Genomic DNA, 17,793 nt, shown 5'->3' on the forward strand with positions numbered 1-17,793 from the left:
TATGTGCTCTAGTCACACACAGATTAGACTGCGGAAGAACAAGATGAAAAGGGACAGAGGGGAAGGAAAGCAGATCAAAACTTTTAAAAGAAAAACGCTCCTGCTAAAAATATTTACTGTACAAATTATTGATAAAACGCTATGCATTTTGAGCTTTGTGGAATAATCACATTCTTTCAAAATGCCCTAGCAAGGTTCATGTAGCACATCTCTGAACTAAAAACACACACACCAAGAGAACTCATTTTAACACAAGATGCACACCTGCAGCAGAATATTGAACTAGATACAGCTTTCCCATATGCTTCTACTATTGCTCCACCACTTCCTTTCCAATCAATCATCTACATGTAGAGCCACCTGCCTACCTAATACTACGTAATTTATTGCCCTAAGAGACCCAAGAATCAGCAGTGATGTACTGAAACGTCTTAAAATTCACAGTGTACCTACAGAACTTACCTCATAGAAGCAACTCTTATCAAAGACTGCAGAACCTCTCAAGGCCAGTTCAAACATACCTGTACCTCACCTGGATCCCATCAGTTGGGGAAAGGCTATTTCCTTTCTCCCCTCTTTGTCAGTTTTCCAGAAGTATCTTGCTAACCGCTGCTGGAAACAGAATGTTGAACTAGGTTGACTTTTAGTCCAATCCAGCAAGGCTCATCATATGTTGCTTATTCACATGTGAATGTGCAAACTGACTCAACTGACAAAAACGTTTGAAATTATACAAACATTAAATCTGTGATGTTTAATCTGCAAAGGGTCATTCAGTCATAATAAGCTAGAACATGACAAACAGCCCCAACTCTTCCAGATAGAATGTCCTCTAAATGGCATATTTAGCAAGTTTGCAGGGATCTCCCCATACCCCCAATATCAGGATACAACTGTGACTAGTCATAATAATTCACTGCTTCAAAAGACACCACCATTACGGAAGACATATGCCTCTGAATACCAGTCGCAGGGGAATACAAGCAGGAGGGAAGAGATGGCTACTAGCTATGATAGCTATATGCTACCTCCAGATCAGAAGCAGCATGACTTTGGCTATTGGGCAGCATAGAAATTAAAAAAATAAACAGACACGGAGTTACCACTGCTGGAGAACAGCAGCAGAAGAGGTCTATTGCCCTCCTACCCTGCTTGGGAGCTTCCTGTGGGCATCTGGTTGGCTGCTGTGGAACGGAATGCTGGACTGGAGAGGCCTTTGGTCTAATCCCACATGGGTTTTCTTATGTTCTTAAGAAGCTGCCTAAGATACGGCCAAAACACATCATTGTTTTTTTTTCCTGGATTAGGCACTATTCTATTTATCTCTTCTACCACAGTATAATCAACAGGTTAGAGGGAATGTATGACTACAAAATGAAATTTTACCCAGTTTGGCTTATTTTTAAACAGCTGTACTTCAGTTTTCCTTTGATTTTTTATTGCCCTTCTTAAACTTTAATTGTCATATACTGTATTTACTAGTGTTGTGTTTTGACGAGTTTCAATACTGCATTGTTAGCTGACCCGGCCATTTTCTTTTAAATGAAAAGGAGTAGTACAAATGCTTTTACAAATAAAAAGAAATAAAACACATTTATTCACTGCAAACTCAAAACGCACTTCACAATTTGGTGTGAAGAACCAAATCCCTGGATCTTGTTAGGGGCAGAGTTAGGAAGCAAATCTTTTATTTCCAGATCAGTTTTTTTCTGCTTGTAGTATTTGGACTATGTGGCACAAAATGAGATCTTGGCCATCAACCATTTACGAAGAATCACACTTTAAGGACACAATCCTATGGGGATAATCAGCCACCTTCTAACTTGGTGGTGGCCAACTATCAAATGCAGGGTGGGTGGAGCATGGAGGGGATGTTGTCCTCTGTGCTCCGGCCGCCCTGCATTTTTTGCGGCTAGGCGGTTGATTTCGGCTGTCTAGCCAGGGCACCTCAGAAGTGTCGTACCGGTGCTTCCACCATCCCCACCCCACCCCCAGGAATGCTCCCTTTGGGGCTGCTCCGCACTGCTCTTACACGCGCAGAGCCGGGAATGAACCGTGCCACCTATGAGGCAGCAGGGGAGGGGAGTCAGTTTTCTGGGAACCGACCTCGGAGCGCTGGCTTTGAGCTCAGTTCCCAGAAAACGAAAAGCCCTATGACTGTCTAGACATAGTCTAGTGGCCATAGGATTAAGTCCTAAGTCAGTTTCATTCTCAAAAGGCCATTTTGGCATTAACTACTTTACAGAACAGGTATTCACACATTTGAACTGAGCTCTCTCTACACTTATTTTCCTTATTTGGTTAACTCTAAATAAGCACTTCATGCTGGGGGAGGGATCGAGGTAGAATAAAGATTTAATAGAGCAGTGGCAGCTAGACCATATTGCCCCATACACGAGATCACAGCTGTAGCAGCCCCCTCCACATTTCTATTCGGGTTACATGTGAAACTGCCATCTGTCAACAGCAAGCTCCCGCTAGTTCCCAAGATCCTATAAGGCCAACAGGCTGGTTGCCCTCTTTTTAAGTGTGAAAAAAGCATACAATTCATGGTCTTTGCCAAGAAAGGAGGGAAGGCCCACATGGTGCAGGTCAGATAGCTGGGTCCACAGAAAGGAGGAGAAAGTAAACACAGGAAGCTGCCTGGCACCGAGTCAGACCATTGATCCACCTAGCCCAGTATTGTTGTCAACGACAGGAAGCAGCTCTCCAGGGTTTCAGACACACGCTTTTCCAGATCTACCTGGAGATGCCACGGATTGAACCTGTGACCTTCTGAATGCAAAGCAAGTGCTCTGCCACTGAGCTGAAGCCCCCACCCCCACCCACAGCGCAGCTCTCACCTGCTCCTTCATTAATAACGGAAGCACACTCTGGAAAGAAAAGACTAGCCAATGCTTTTGGATTTGAAGAACAGAAGCAGTAACACTGAATCTCTCCTGAGCTGTCCTTTTTCAGTGCAGACTTCATTGGCAGATTCTGAGCTACCTTGCATACTTTCATCGTTAACCAAATCATAGTTAATAACAAACTCCCACTGTGCAAGGCAGCGGTGAACCTGCTTAGAGTAGCCGTCTGCACAGGAAAGCAACAGCAGCTCACTGGAAGGAATGCAAACAGCAAGACAATCTTATTCATAACAGTTAATGCAATGAACAAAGGCAAGTGTGAAGTTCTCAACATCGGAATCATTTCAGTCCAGCCTCTCCTTGTAGCTGGGGAATTCACCTTTCCTATACTGTTACAAAGATGATGCAAGAGAAACCTCCAATTGCAGCCTCAGTTCTAGAAACAGGTTCCAGAACCATCTCCCTAATGGAAGACAAGGGGCTGCTTCCAAAGGAATTGCTGCATTGCAAAAGAAGGAAAATCAGTGCAGTTTAAGTATCTGATCTTGTAGGGACTAGAATTACATAATGGGTGCAAATAGTTTCCCAACAATTACAAGCCTTAAGGCAGATCCGTAGGTCACAGTCTGTATGTTCTCATTAAAATTTCAATTGTTTCACCACCCCAAAAATATACCAACACCATTGATGCTAACATTTTGTTATATTGCGGATCACTACTAATAGTCTGCTTGTTCTTTCCAGACCACATCTTCTTGGAATAATATGGCCACCATGTAGGGGGCCACTTCAAAAGCTTCCAAATGAAAATTCAGTTCCTTTCAATCCAAGTGCACTGATATGTTGGATAAAGAAGAGTTGCTAGTTAGCAAGTAGACTCTGCTACTGAGATGTTTGTTAGTAAAGACTAGTAAAAAAAAAAAAAAAGGTAAAGGTGTCCCCAACCAGTCGTGTCCGACTCTAGGGTGTGGTGCTCATCTCCATTTCTAAGCCGAAGAGCCAGCGCTGTCCAAAGACGCTTCCGTGGTCATGTGGCCGGCATGACTGAACACTGAGGTGCACGGAACGCTGTTACCTTTCCCGCCGAGGCGGTACGTATTTATCTACTTGCAATTTCTTGCTTTCAAACTGCTAGGTTGGCAGAAGCTGGGACTGAAGATGGGAGCTCACTCTGTCATGCAGCACTCGGGTCTCGAACTGCAGTCCTGCCGACCTTCCAGTCTGCAGTTCAGCATCTTAACCACTCACCAAAACTGATCCTGCATAGGAGTTCTCACAAGCGATGTTCTCTCTTGCACCAGTCGCACAGCAGATGTGCCAAGGGAGTTTGCTGAACTATAATTGCAACAATTCCCCAAACACTACATTACACTGTGTACACTACACTCCAAATTAGCAAACTGTAACAGAAGATAGTATCCACATCTTCTAGTTTAAAGAGTACTGCTTGTCCTTTCTTGGGGAGAAGGTACACATCAAACTGCAATATGCAGCAGAGCTCTTCATCAAGGATCCTTTTCCATAGTAACACTCTATCTCTGGATAGAGAAAGGGACTTGGCCGAATTGTGCACCTCCATCAAATGGCACTCACTATCCCAACTGGGATGACAAGCGGTGCATGAGGAAAGGTAGTGAGTGAGATTATAAAAATGCTTCTAATAAACTTAATTTGTAATTTGTTAACAACTGCCAAGTTACTGATAGCACAAAAACAGAAAATTGGGATTTTTAAATAAATGACAAATTAATACAGAAAAGTAGGATTGGGGTGGGGAGACAAAATTCAATTGTTTTATGGTGGACTGGTGGTCAATAATCACATACTTGGAAACTGAACCTGTGAACTGTGACAAACCAAATTAGTACAAAACTACAGACCACTTCAGAAATCAAGTCCAGTGTGTGAGTGGGAGTCGCACCAACCAGCTCTGCCCTGTGGCATCTGTGCATACGTAACCAACGCCTGTAGCACGGAAGCCTCTGTGCGTGTCCCTGATTGTGGGGAGCCTTCATGACAAGCTTCCCCGCTACAGTCATTCGCACTGTATGCATGGATGCCAGGGGAAGGGGCTTGTCAGCACCACACACTGATTGAACACATGGGAATAATTTCTGAAGAGGGCTTGTTGTACTAACTGCCTCAGAAGGCATTGATTTCTGTTTCTTATGCTAAGTGAATGTAAGAAAAGCCCGGCTGGATTAGAGTGAAGGCCTATCTGGTCCAGCATCCCATTTCCCACAGAGGCCAACCAGATGCCTGCATGAACCCCACAAACAGGACAAGAGGGCAATAAACCCTCTCCTGCTGTTGCTCCCCAACTGGCACTCAAGAGGCATGCTGGTTCTGATCCAGGAGGTAATATACAGTCATCAGGACTAGTAGCCATTGATAGCCTTATCTTCCAGTGAGCAACCAAGGAGAGCGAGGGCAATTGGTGAACCCAGCCTTACAATACAACACGCTAACCCACATGCAGTGGTTGAGTGTGGGTTGTTGTTGAACTGTGGGTTTTCGTGTTGTCTGAACGCAGCATGTTTTCCACAGGGTGGCTTATTAACCATGCAGTGTGGCTTGTTAACCATCCTGAACAACCCATTAACAAACCATAGATTCTCAAGGTGGCTTGTTCAAGAAAAGTATGTCACACTGCATGGTTAACAAGCCACCCTGCAGAAAATGCACTGCATTCAAACACAGTAATCCACAGTACAACAACAGTCCAAGGTTCAACAACAACCCACACTCAACCACTGAGTGGTTTAGCACATTGTGCTAAATGTTTATTTAGCTAAATGTTTACAATCTTTAGCACATTGTGTCAACCCAGCCCAATTATAATTATTTGCTGGGGGGGTGTCTGTTTATTGCTTTCCATATTGCCTCTTTTGAAAATGTATAAGTTATTTTAGAAAACAAAGAAACCACACTGTTTTAAACACCTAAGGTAGCTCCACGTACCATGTTACCCAGACTGAATCCCCCTGCTTCTAATCTTTCATATGTAAACATTAATAATGTAGGTAAGAAAAGAAAATGTGTACCATTTTTTAAAAACAGACTAGCAATTCCTGGTGCCCTGTAAATGTTTTGGACTTTGACTCCCACCAACTCCAGCCGGCATGACCAATGGTCGGGAATGCTGGGAATTAAAGTCCAAAACCTCTTGGAGGGCACAAGGTTGGGGAAGGCTGATATTATTTAATATTGTTTATATTTTAAATTGTTTTTAGCTGCTCAAATTGTTTTAATCTATGTGTGTTAAAAATGTTAGACTGTTTTTATCAAGTATTTTTTGTAACGGTGATGTATTTTTTATGAATTGTTGTAAACCACCCAGACAGCTCCAGCTATGGGGCAGTACAGAAATGAAAATAATGACAGTCAATAAGAAACAAGGAAAACTCCAGAGCCAAGCAAAGTTAAAACAGATGACAGGATTAACATTCATCATCATCAGAAGAAATAGTAATGAGAGGAAGTCTCACTCATATCAGAGACCAGAAGGAAGAAAAAGATGTGGAGATATGTGAAAGAGAAAGAAAACTAACAAAAGGGATGGATGGGAGGAGAGACCAGGTGGCAAGAAAAGAGAGCAGAAATAAGCAAAAAAGATATGGGGAAACCTGAGATAACAAAGACACCTCTCTTTCATCCATCGCCCTTTTATGTGCACCAGACATATCCTGACTGAGCCACCCAGTCCCATTATGAAGACTACATGGAACACAAATTAATCTTATTAACTTTCCATTGTGTTTCTGTTAAGATTTTAAAAATCTAAGAAATGTCTGAAAGAAAATCTACCATCAGAGATGGTAGACAGACATATAGTTGTGACAGGAAACACATTTTCTACAGCATCAGTCTAGCCAAACATAACTGAATGATGGCTTGGCAGATTGAGGTACCATATTTCTTGACAACTCAATTTTTCCTGTTACTATATTTAAATTAGATGAGGAGGGCACAGATTTATGCCAAGTTCCTTCGATTTAACCTGCATGTTAAGACTTACCAACTGTGTTGTGACTTGCCTGCCCATGACTGAGAAAACACTCCTCAGCAGTGAAGCAATAAGTACCCAGCCCAGCTGCAATCTGCCCTAGCTTCAAGACAATTACTTGTTTCTCCCACATCCTCATTGGTCATAATTTGCTTCAACAGTCTCAGGAAGAGGGACCATGACGTTTATTCTCAAAAGGGTATTTCATTTTTGACATGGAAACCAGGATGAAGTGTTGCTACATCATTTCCACAACAGAGTCACAATGTTCACTAATAAAGCAGCTTCCTCTACCCTAGGTATTTGACAGAGCTACTTACTTCGCATACTAACCTCAATATACGTGACCTATGCTGCTGGTTGATCATTTTGTAGGAGGAAAACTACACATACAGTCATGTGAAAAAGAAAGTACACCCTCTTTGAGTTCTATGGTTTTACGTATCAGGACATAATAAAAACCATCTGCCCCTTAGCAGGTCTTAAAATTAGGTAAATACAACCTCAGCTGAACAACAACACATATTACACCGTGTCCTTATTTATTTTACAGAAATAAAGCCAAAATGGAGAAGCCACGTGTGAAAAACTAAGTACACCTTATGATTCAATAGCTTGTAGAACCACCTTTAGCAGCAATAACTTGAAGTAATCGTTTTCTGTATGACTTTATCAGTCTCTCACATCGTTGTGGAGGAATTTTGGCCCACTCTTCTTTACAACATTGCTTCAGTTCATTGAGGTTTGCGGGCATTTGTTTATGCACAGCTCTCTTAAGGTCCCGCCACAGCATTTCAATTGGGTTGAGGTCTGGACTTTGACTGGGCCATCGCAACACCTTGATTCTTTTCTTTTTCAGCCATTCTGTTGTAGATTTGCTGGTGTGCTTGGGATCATTGTCCTGTTCCATGACCCAATTTTGGCCAAGCTTTAGCTGTCGGACAGATGGCCTCACATTTGACTCTGGAATACTTGGTATACAGAGGTGGTCATGGTTGACTCAATGACTGTAAGGTGCCCAGGTCCTGTGGCTGCAAAACAAGCCCAAATCATCACCCCTCCACCACCGTGCTCGGCAGTGGGTATGAGATGTTTGTGCTGATATGCTGTGTTTGGTTTTCGCCAAACATGGCGCTGTGCATTATGGCCAAACACCTCCACTTTGGTCTCCTCTGTCCAAAAGACATTGTTCCAGAAGTCTTGTGATTTGTTCAGATGCAACTTTGCAAACCTAAGCTGTGCTGCCATGTTCTTTTTAGAGAGAAGAGGCTTTCTCCTGGCAACCCTTCCAAACAAACCATACTTGTTCAGTCTTTTTTTAATTGCACTGTCATGAACTTTAACATTTAACATGCTAACTGAGGCCTGTAGAGTCTGAGATGCAACTCTTGGATGTTTTGCAATTTCTTTGAGCATTGCACGGTCTGTCCTTGGGGTGAATTTGCTGGGACATCCACTCCTGGGAAGATTAGCAACTGTCTTGAATGCTTTCCATTTGTGAATTATCTTCCTCACTGTAGAATGATGGACTTTAAATTGTTTGGAAATGGCCTTATAACCCTTCTCAGATTGATGAGCAGCAACAATTGCTTCTCTAAGATCATTGCTGATGTCTGTACTCTTTGGCATTGTGTTAACACACACCTGAATGCTCAAGACCAGCAAACTCCTGAGACTTCCGCTTTTATAGAGGTGGTCAAACTTGCTGATGATCAATTAAACAAGGGCATTTGATTAGCAGCACCTGGCTGCTACTTAGCCTCTTCACACCTATGGAAGGAGTAAGGGCTTACTTAGTATTTCACACATGGCTTCTCCATTTTAGCTTTATTTCTGTAAAATAAATAACAACACGGTGTAATATCTCATGTGTTGTTGTTCATCTGAGGTTGTATTTACCTAATTTTAAGACCTGCTAAGGACCAGAGGATTTTTATTATGTCCTGATACGTAAAGCCATAGCATTCAAAGAGGGTGTACTTTCTTTTTCACATGACTATAAAAGTACTTGATTTTGGAATAAGCCTGCTTCCCTTTCCCTTAACGGAGTTTAATGCATGTAGCACAGGAGTGGGCAAGTTGCAGCCCTCCAGATATTTTGGCCTAGAACTCCCATCAGCCCTAGCCAGCACAGCCAATGGTGAGGGATTTTAGGAGTTGTAGGCCAAAACATCTGAAGGGCCACAAGTTGCCCAATCCTAATGCAGCAGAACAGCAAAAGGTCTACAGATTTGGGCTGGCCTTTGTAGCCAAGCCAACATTTGTGGCTGCCAGGACCACGGCCTTCCCTTCAGCACAATCCTATACTTATTTTCTCAGAAGTCCCACTGTGTTCAGTGGGGCTTACTCTTTGCAGAAGATTGCAGCCTTAGTCTCTGATCTCATGCTGCACTTTGGCAGGTGGTCTGCAGTCACCCTCTGCTCCCTTCTCCAACACCAAATGTTGAGGCTGGAATTTGTGTTGCTGCTGGCCAATTTGGAGGTGTTCCAAGTACTTCCTGAGCTTGAAGGAGGAAACTTCCCCATCATTGCACAAAGCCCTTTGAAGCTCAGCTGCCTTTTTCAAATACAGCATCCTCCACAACTTCCCTCTCACAGGCCATGGATACCATAATGCTTCAATGATAGAGTAATAATTACCTTTTAATGTAATATTGGAAACAGATACTTCAGAAGTGAAGTCATTAATACCAGTAATGTGGAGTGCAAAAATTCTGTTTCATAAGCTCATTAGTAAAAATGAATGTATACCAGTTGCAAATACGATATTATGTAAGCTTGGCGGTTTCAAAGTTTTAATCTACGTTTTTCAGGTGATTATCCTGAGCAAGTATGTGAGCAAATGTCATTGACCTGGTTTGCACGTAACAAGCCATGGTTTAAACAACCCACAGGTTGTTGTACATAAGCAGGAGATCAGGCACACTGTCTCCCATGTGCATGCCACTTCCACTTTTAATCAATAACCTACGATTCACCTGTTTGTAGGTTGTGCAGCGTCACATGTGAACCTAGAGCACTGGGTTGTTGAAAAGTTAAACAATCCAGCAGTTAACCCATACTTTATTGTTGGGTTAACTGCTGGGTTCTTTAGGCCCTAAACAACCGAGAGCTCCGATTTACACATCACACTCAACAACCTATGAATGGGCCGATCATGGGTTGTTGATTAAAAGTGGAAGTGGCGTGCACATGGGAAGCAGCATGCCTTCTCTCCTGCTTGCGCACAACAACCACGGGTTGTTTAACCTACGGGCTGTAGTTATGTACAAACTGGCCCACTGAAATACATATGTCTCAGAGTGAAATGGAAGTCATAAATAACGACAGCGAAACTGAGGGTCCCCCAGCAACCTTAGTGGAAGCGAGTTGAACTCTATTGAAATATATGAGTGATTGTCAGCATATCATGCACAGTTCTTTGGGTTGCTAAAATTAGCGTGTCAACAGTTTTCAGTACCTTAGGTTTTTTCCCTTAAATTTAAACAGTGTAAGGGAAGTACATGCTATTGTCTTTAAATTTTTACAAGTATTCCAATATAAAATCTAGATAATATAACATTTAAATCATATTAAGTGTGCTTTACTGTTGCACCTTTAAATAGTTCAGGTCAAATACTTGTGGTGCATTGGGAGAAAAAATTAACATAGGGAACTTTTTTAGCTTTGTTTACTAAATACAAGTAAAATAAACATGCTAAATTAGATCTCTCTAGGGCTTCAGAACATTTTCCGATACAAACTGAAATTTTTCCTATGCAAATAACCCTATACAAATTAAACTAATTTTCACTGGAAAATTTCCAATTAAAAATTTGCCGGAAAACCCACATGACAGACTAATACTACAGATAATCTGGGAGTACGATCTTGGTTAGAGAGAAGAGTTAAATAGAGTAGATGAGATCTGGTTGAATTGCCGTGTGACCCATGCATCAGGTTTCATAATACACATTCAGGGCACATTTCTATGGGTCGCACCCTTGCAAGATGGAAGCCTCTGACTCAGAAGCTTCTGTGTCTACAATGCCCTGCCAGGCTGAAGCCACTAAGGTGGAAGGAGGGGCAGAAGCGATGTTCGCCTCCCAGTCCCCCAATCATTGTTTTTCACTAGAGTGGCTTTTTTGCCCAGCTAGCAATCGCTCTGCAGAGGGGGAGGGAAGGAGGCTGGAAGAGGCTCAGGACAGCTTGTATCTTGGCCTTTCCATTCTCCTCCCCTCCCCCCAGAACACCCCCTTTCCCCCTCTCCAAGGTCGATTTTTCAACCTTGGAGGCCAGCCAGTGTGGTTCTTTCCACACCAGGTGCGAGGGAGCGGTGGGTCAGATCCCTGACTCCCTTTTTCGAGGTCAGAGCACTGTCTCCAGCCTAAGAGAAGGAAATCTCCACTATCCTATGGCCCCTCAGTCAATGTCTAAGGGCCATCAGATTGCTCCCTAAATGTCCCTATAATTAAAGTCATTATTCCACTCTGTCACCAAATCACGAACCAATAAAAATTTATATTGCTTCAGGACAGAACTGCAACTTGAAAGGCAAGGGGTTCCAATCCCATGTTTACCTTATAATACTAATACAGGGGCTTATGGGGGAGAAGAGGAATTTGCAGGGGAGAGTCAGTGGGAGGTAAAGGGATGGTTAATTCCTCCCCCACTTACCACTTTCTCCCCAGGTTATTTTTAACATGATTTTTAAAAAAACAGGCCCAGCTGTAGGGGGGGGAAAACAACAGCTCTTGCAGGGGAGAGTCAGTCGGAGTGAGAAGGGTTACTTCTACCCTGAAGAACAGCATTCAAAGGGCATGGGAGGTATGGGTTAAAGAGAACAGCCCACATTAGGCATGGGCTTTAAAAAAATCAATTGGAAATTTCACTGGATAAAAGAGCTGTGGGAATAAGGAAGCTATTTGTCAATTGTATGAGTATCAGAATTATGGTACTGACCTTATGACTAGAAAATAGGGGGCCCCCGTGTGAACTCCAAAGAAATGTGCTTCAGCATTTGTCCATCTTTCATTTGCTCTCTAGTTTGGGCTCATTTACACAACACAGTTTTTCTGTATGCAGGCCTGATCTTCCCTAGCCATACATTTCTGTCATATGTGGAGCAGTCCCACAATTGCTGTGGCACTCTTTCTAGTTGCAGCAATCACAGGAATGGCTGCTGGCAATCACAGATATGGCCAGCAGCCATTCCTATTATTGTTGGAACTAGAAAGAGTGCCACAGCAATTGCAGAACTGCTCCAGGCTTTTCTACAATTGCCCAGTCCATACTTTAACATGCAATGCGTACCCTTAGAGGACAGTCAGGATTGTTTGCATATATAAAACCCAAACAAAACCCCCAAGATACTACAGGCTTGATACACGACCTGTTCATGTCTTAGAATCCCCTTCCACACCTTTAGTGGTTTCACAGTATACCCAAGCCAACATTGCCATCCCTTTCCCCTTCTCTGGTCTACTTTCTGAAATCTGGATTCTGCATCTTTCTTCTCAACATCTCCTCGATTGTCATTTTGTTTTAGTTAGCAAAAACTAAGACCAAGACGTTGGTGTGCTGATGATCCAACATCATCGTTCCACCAGTGGAATGGATACCATTGGAGGAACAGGATTTCCCTGTCTTCTCTTCTCACCCGCTCCCTTCAGCTCCCTGTACATCCTCCAGAGCAGATTTAGAGGGCTCATGGGGAGCTGCAGGGAGGAGGAAAGGACAGGAAAGTCCCACTCCCCCAGCGGTATCAATTCTGTTGGCAGAATGACAATATTGGATCCCACTCCTGGGTTTATAGAGGAGAAAGAGACACAGAGCTACTTCATACTTTTATATTTCATATTACCTATCGCTAAGGCTCTGTATGACTTATAAATATTTCAGACTTTACATTTAAAAATAAGATTTGTAAAGTTTACTTTCCTTACTTAAAAAAAAGGAAACTTTCCTTACTTTTCCAGTACTTAAAAACAGGTGTCAACATATGCAATTATTCAAAGTATCATTTGAAAAATACAAATGTAAGCATCCTACTAAAAAACTGAGTCTTACACGGGATGATTGTCATGCCATTGACTGAAGAGTGACAGTGGTTTTAAAGGCATCCAATGAAAGAAAGTAGATGCCACACTGACAAAGGAAGTACTTTCCCTGATTCAAAACAAACAGGCTGTAGCAGGTAATGTTTCCTACAATTAATCCTTACGTATATCATCAGTGTGTTGTCATGGTAGAACCTACCAACTCTCAAGGGACTAACAGACTAACAGCATAACAGACAGACAAGCCAACTGCTAAGAAAGCAATTGCATATTAAGTGCTAATGCAAATTCATGCAAGGTGAGTTGAGTATATTTTAAGTTGGACTATGGGTGCTACAGCTCCATAATTTTATTTTCTACATACCAGAAAGTACACAATGCCTTCTGCATTCCCTAAATCTAATTACATCGTCTCGGTTCCCAACCTACACAGAACTTCCCTTCTTGTTCATAAACCAACCCAGCTCAGACTTGTATCTACTTGACTGAGGTCCATATTTCAGAATGGAAAATGTTAGCATCATATTTTCTGCTCATAAGGCAAAATGATACAAAGTTTATTTCACGGCAAAACATTTGCAGGTTATTTAATTGGCAAACTAGTTATGATATCAGCTAGATCTAGCACATACAGACACCACTTCCTTTCCTTAGTTTCAAAACCTGTGTGTGTGTATACGTATATTATTGTGAGTCATAATTTCATTTCTATACTGACCCATAGCCAAAGCTCTCTGGGAGGTTCACAACAATTCATAAAAAACACATCACCATTATGAAAAATACAACACGATAAAAACAGCCTAAATTTTTTTTCACACAGATTAAAACAACATGAGCAGCTAAAAACAATGTAAAATATAAACAATACTAAGCAATGTCAGCCTTCCTTGACCTTGTGCTCTCCAAGAGGATTTGGACTACAATTCCCAGCATTCCTGACCACTGGCCATGCTGGCTAGGGCTGACGGGAGATGAAGTCCAAAACATTTACAAGGCACCAGATTGGAGAACATGTAAACGTGTGTGTGTGTGTGTGTGTGTGTGTATGAATGATTTCTGTTTTGTTTTTCCTTGAAAGAAAACCCAAGATGGCTCATAACAACAATATACTTCAGTTACCTAATTTAAAAACACATACATTCAAATACCTTATTAAGAACCCTACCCAGATTAAATCTGACTATTTAGGAAGGTACATAAAGGAAAGTAAAAGAAATGGATCACCTGAAATTGTACCTCTGAAATTGCTTTCAGAGTCGAGGGGAATAATGTCATACTAACCTGTAAACTTATTTTCAATCTCACCCATACCTCTGAAAGCCAAGTTGCCCGTGTCACTGACTCATGGTCACAAAGAATGTACTTAAACACACACACACACATACAGAAAATGTGATGGTGAAACCTGTAATGACTCAAGGGTGGAGGACTGGGATATTGCCACAGTGTATTTTCTGCTTGCTTCATGGAATAATCTGAGTGCTGTTGACAGAAACTGCATCTCTACAAATGCACATGTCTTTGCATAGCGGCTAATCCCACAGATGGTAACATAGTGGCTAGAACACTGAGCTACAAATCAGAAAGTCCCTGCTTTGAATCTTGCCTTTGATACGCAATCCCCAGTGGCCTTAGGCAAGCCACTGTCTCAGACTCAATCTGCAATGTGAGCACCAATAATAGTGATTTACCTTACAGGGTTGTTGTAAAGAGAACAGCCCCTGGCACAGGTTGACCACTTCTGTGGGCTACAGTTTAACCTACCAAACAGGGTTGTTCAGACATAAGAAAGAATGTATTCCACACATGCTGTCCCCACACCTCATTAGAGAAGGGGCAGGATAGAAATGTGACAGATTCACAAACACCCACAAGCCAGAACATAAGAGCAACCCTGCTGGATCCACAATTAAGCCAGGAGGGTAACACATCCCACCATCACCGGCTTGTGCTTCCGAGCAACTGATATGGAGAGCACCTCACCTGCTAAATCAGGACTAGGCACCCTGGCACCCTCCAGACATCTTTGGACCACACCTCCCAGAACACCGTTTCCCATCTGCCTGGCCAATGGTCAAGGATAATGGGAGCTGCAGTCTAAAACGGGGGAAGGGCAGAAGGTCAATCTCCAGAAGCCTGGCCTAGGGACACTCGCCCCTCATGGGCTATGGACCCCCTCACCCGCCTGGAAATCCCAGAAGCCCCCGCTAGCGTGGGCAGGGATACTAGGTCCCGGGAGGCCAACACATCTGGAAGAGGGCTTCTCCACCCACCCCTGGTCTAAAACATCTGGAGGGCACCAGGTTGCCTAACCAACACCACCCCTCAAGACACACGCGCGCCCAGCAGTCCCTAGCCCAGGCGCCCTCCGGGCGTGTCGGGCTACATCACCCCGGGGCCCCGGGCTTTGCAGTCCGACACGCCCGGAAAGCGCCAGGTTGGGGGAAGACGCCTGGGCTAGGGACCCTCCCTCGCTCGTGGCCTGCCCCCCTCCTCCTCCTCCTCCTCCTCCTCCTCCTCCTCCTCCTCCCTGCGATCACTCGCCCCCTCATGAGGGTCGCTTCGCCTCACGCAACCTGCGAGACGGAGGGAGCGCGCGCGCGAAAGAGGCGGGGAAATGCAGCGCGCGCTGGCCCGCCACCCTCACCTCGGCGGCGGAGAAGGGAGATGTTCGCTCTGCCTCACGCCGGCGCCTCGCGGCTGCCTCCTTCTCCCGCGCGAGGAATGACGTCTCGCGCGGCTTCCGCCGGCCCCGCCTCCCGCCCCTCATAGGCCTCCCTCGCTCGCACGCACGCACGCACGCACGCACAGGAACGAGCGCGGCGGCGGCGGCGCCGCCTTCCCCTGCGCGCGCGCTCCCGGCCCCTGGATTTTTCTCCGCTCCTCCCGCTCTGGCCTTCTTCCTGTGAAACGACGCCCTCCCCGGCCTTGCGCGCATGCGCCACGGGGAAACCTGCCCCTCGCGCGCACCGCTTTCGCCGCTCGGCCTGTACGAGGGGCTGCGAGGGCGGGTTTGCGCGGCAGTGGCGATCGATTATTTATTGAATCGCTCATTTGGGTAAACTGTGGAATGCCCCACCACAGGATTTAGTGGTGGCCATCATCTTGGATGGCTTTGGAGGGGACTGGACAAATTCCTTGGAGGAATGGCTACTGGCCCTGATGGCTACCGGCCCTGATGGCTGCGTGCCACCTCCATTATCAAGAGGCAGTATGTCTATGTACGCTAGATGCTGGGCGACATGGGCGGGAGGGTGCTGTTGCGCTCGTGTCCTGCTTGTGGGTTTCCACGGGCAGCTGGCTGGCCACTGTGCAAACAATGCTGGACTAGGTGGACCCTGGGTCTGATCCAGGATGAGTCTTCTTATTTTCGTATGAGTCCGTTCTTCAGTTTGCTCCTGAGAGGAGCTTTTTTGGGTGGTCAAAGGCCTATTATGCTCTGGCCCACAAGAAGAAGCGGGAACGTTACAACAGCTGGGCTTGTTTAGCTTGGAAAAAAGGAGGGTAAGGGGAGACATGACAGAGGCCTACAAAATGAGGCATGGTGTGTAGAAAGCGGATAGAGAGGCTTTTTGCTCCCTCCCTCATAATACCAGAACCTGGGGTCCTCCCATGAAGCTGATTGGTGGGAGATTCAGGACAAACAGATGGAAGAACGTCTTCACACAGCGCATAATTAAACTACGGAATTTGCTACCACAAGATGCGGTGATGGCTACCAATTTGGATGGCTTTAAAAGGGGATTGGGCAAATTCCTGGAGGAGGAGAAGGCTATCAGTGTCTACTAGTCCTGATGGCTCTGTGCTACCTCCAGTATAGAGACAAACGCGCCTACGTACACCAGTTGCTGGGGGAGATGGGTGGGAAGGTGCTTTTGCTCCCATGTCATGTTTGTGGGTTTCCTGTGGGCAGTTGGTTGGCCACAGTGAGAACAGAATGCTGGACTATATGGACCCTAGTCTGACCCAGCAGGGCTCTTCTTATGTCCGTATGACATTCAACTCTACTTCTCCGTAACATCTGAATCTGGTTGGGGCACGCAGGTTCTGGGCTGGTCCCTGGACAAGGTGGTGAGCTGGATAATAAACCAATAAAGCCAATAATAATAATAAGCCAATAAACTTGAACATTGTCCAGACAGAGGCTATTTGGGCGAGTAGTTCCCAGGCCTGGGAAACAGAACAGTTACCTGTTTGGGATGGGGTTGCAGTCCCCTGGAGGAGCAAGGGTGTGGCCTGAGGGTGCTCCTTGATCCAACGTTGTCACTGGAGGCCCAGGTGGCCTTGGTGTTTAGGAGTGCCTTTCACCAGCTTTGGATGGTTCAACAGCTATGGCTGTTCCTGGGCTGGTATAGCTTGGCCACAGTGGCATTGGTAACCTCACAACTGGATTACTGCAATGCACTCTATGAGGGGCTTCCCTTGAGGCCTCATCCCTTATGTCCCTGCCCAGCCACTGCAGAGGCGCTTTTAGTGGTGCCACATGCCGTGGACGTTGGTGGCTCTGATATCAGTGGGATGGTAAATCTGCTCCGGGTTTCAGTCAGAACTTTCAAGGAGCTATCCAAGGTGTGAGGCACCTTGGATGGCTCCTTGAGAGTTCTGACTGCTCAGACTGAAACCTAGAGCAGATTTACTGCCCCACTGACATCAGAGCCACCAGCCTCTACTGGCCACATGACTGCAAGCTTCACCTTATGACCAGAGATGTGGAGGCCTGGGGGGGAAAGCAGGAAACAGGCAGAATTTTTTAATTTTTTTTTTTAATTTGGAAAAATTGGAGGGAAATGGGTTCAATGAGCACCCCCAGACTATGGACCTGGTCTTCTAGGGGGAGTGCAACCCCTTCCAGAACAGGCTGAACACCACACCTGGGCAGAGGAACCACCCACTAACA

At 44.7% G+C, this 17,793-nt stretch overlaps 1 protein-coding gene across 1 annotated transcript in view; it reads right to left on the reverse strand.

Moving 5' to 3' along the window:
* SCAP (SREBF chaperone) overlaps nucleotides 1-15,642 on the reverse strand; it is a 79,369-nt gene extending 63,727 nt beyond the window's left edge. Inside the window, 1 exon segment of the mRNA XM_084859594.1 lies at nucleotides 15,544-15,642. The gene's annotated coding sequence lies outside the window, so the exon portion shown is untranslated.
* Between the last annotated feature and the right edge of the window lie 2,151 nt (nucleotides 15,643-17,793).

This window comes from Heloderma suspectum, chromosome 5 (genome assembly GCF_057233095.1).
Source record: "Heloderma suspectum isolate Gila_16-S chromosome 5, 16-S_ref, whole genome shotgun sequence".
Lineage (NCBI taxonomy): Eukaryota > Metazoa > Chordata > Lepidosauria > Squamata > Helodermatidae > Heloderma > Heloderma suspectum.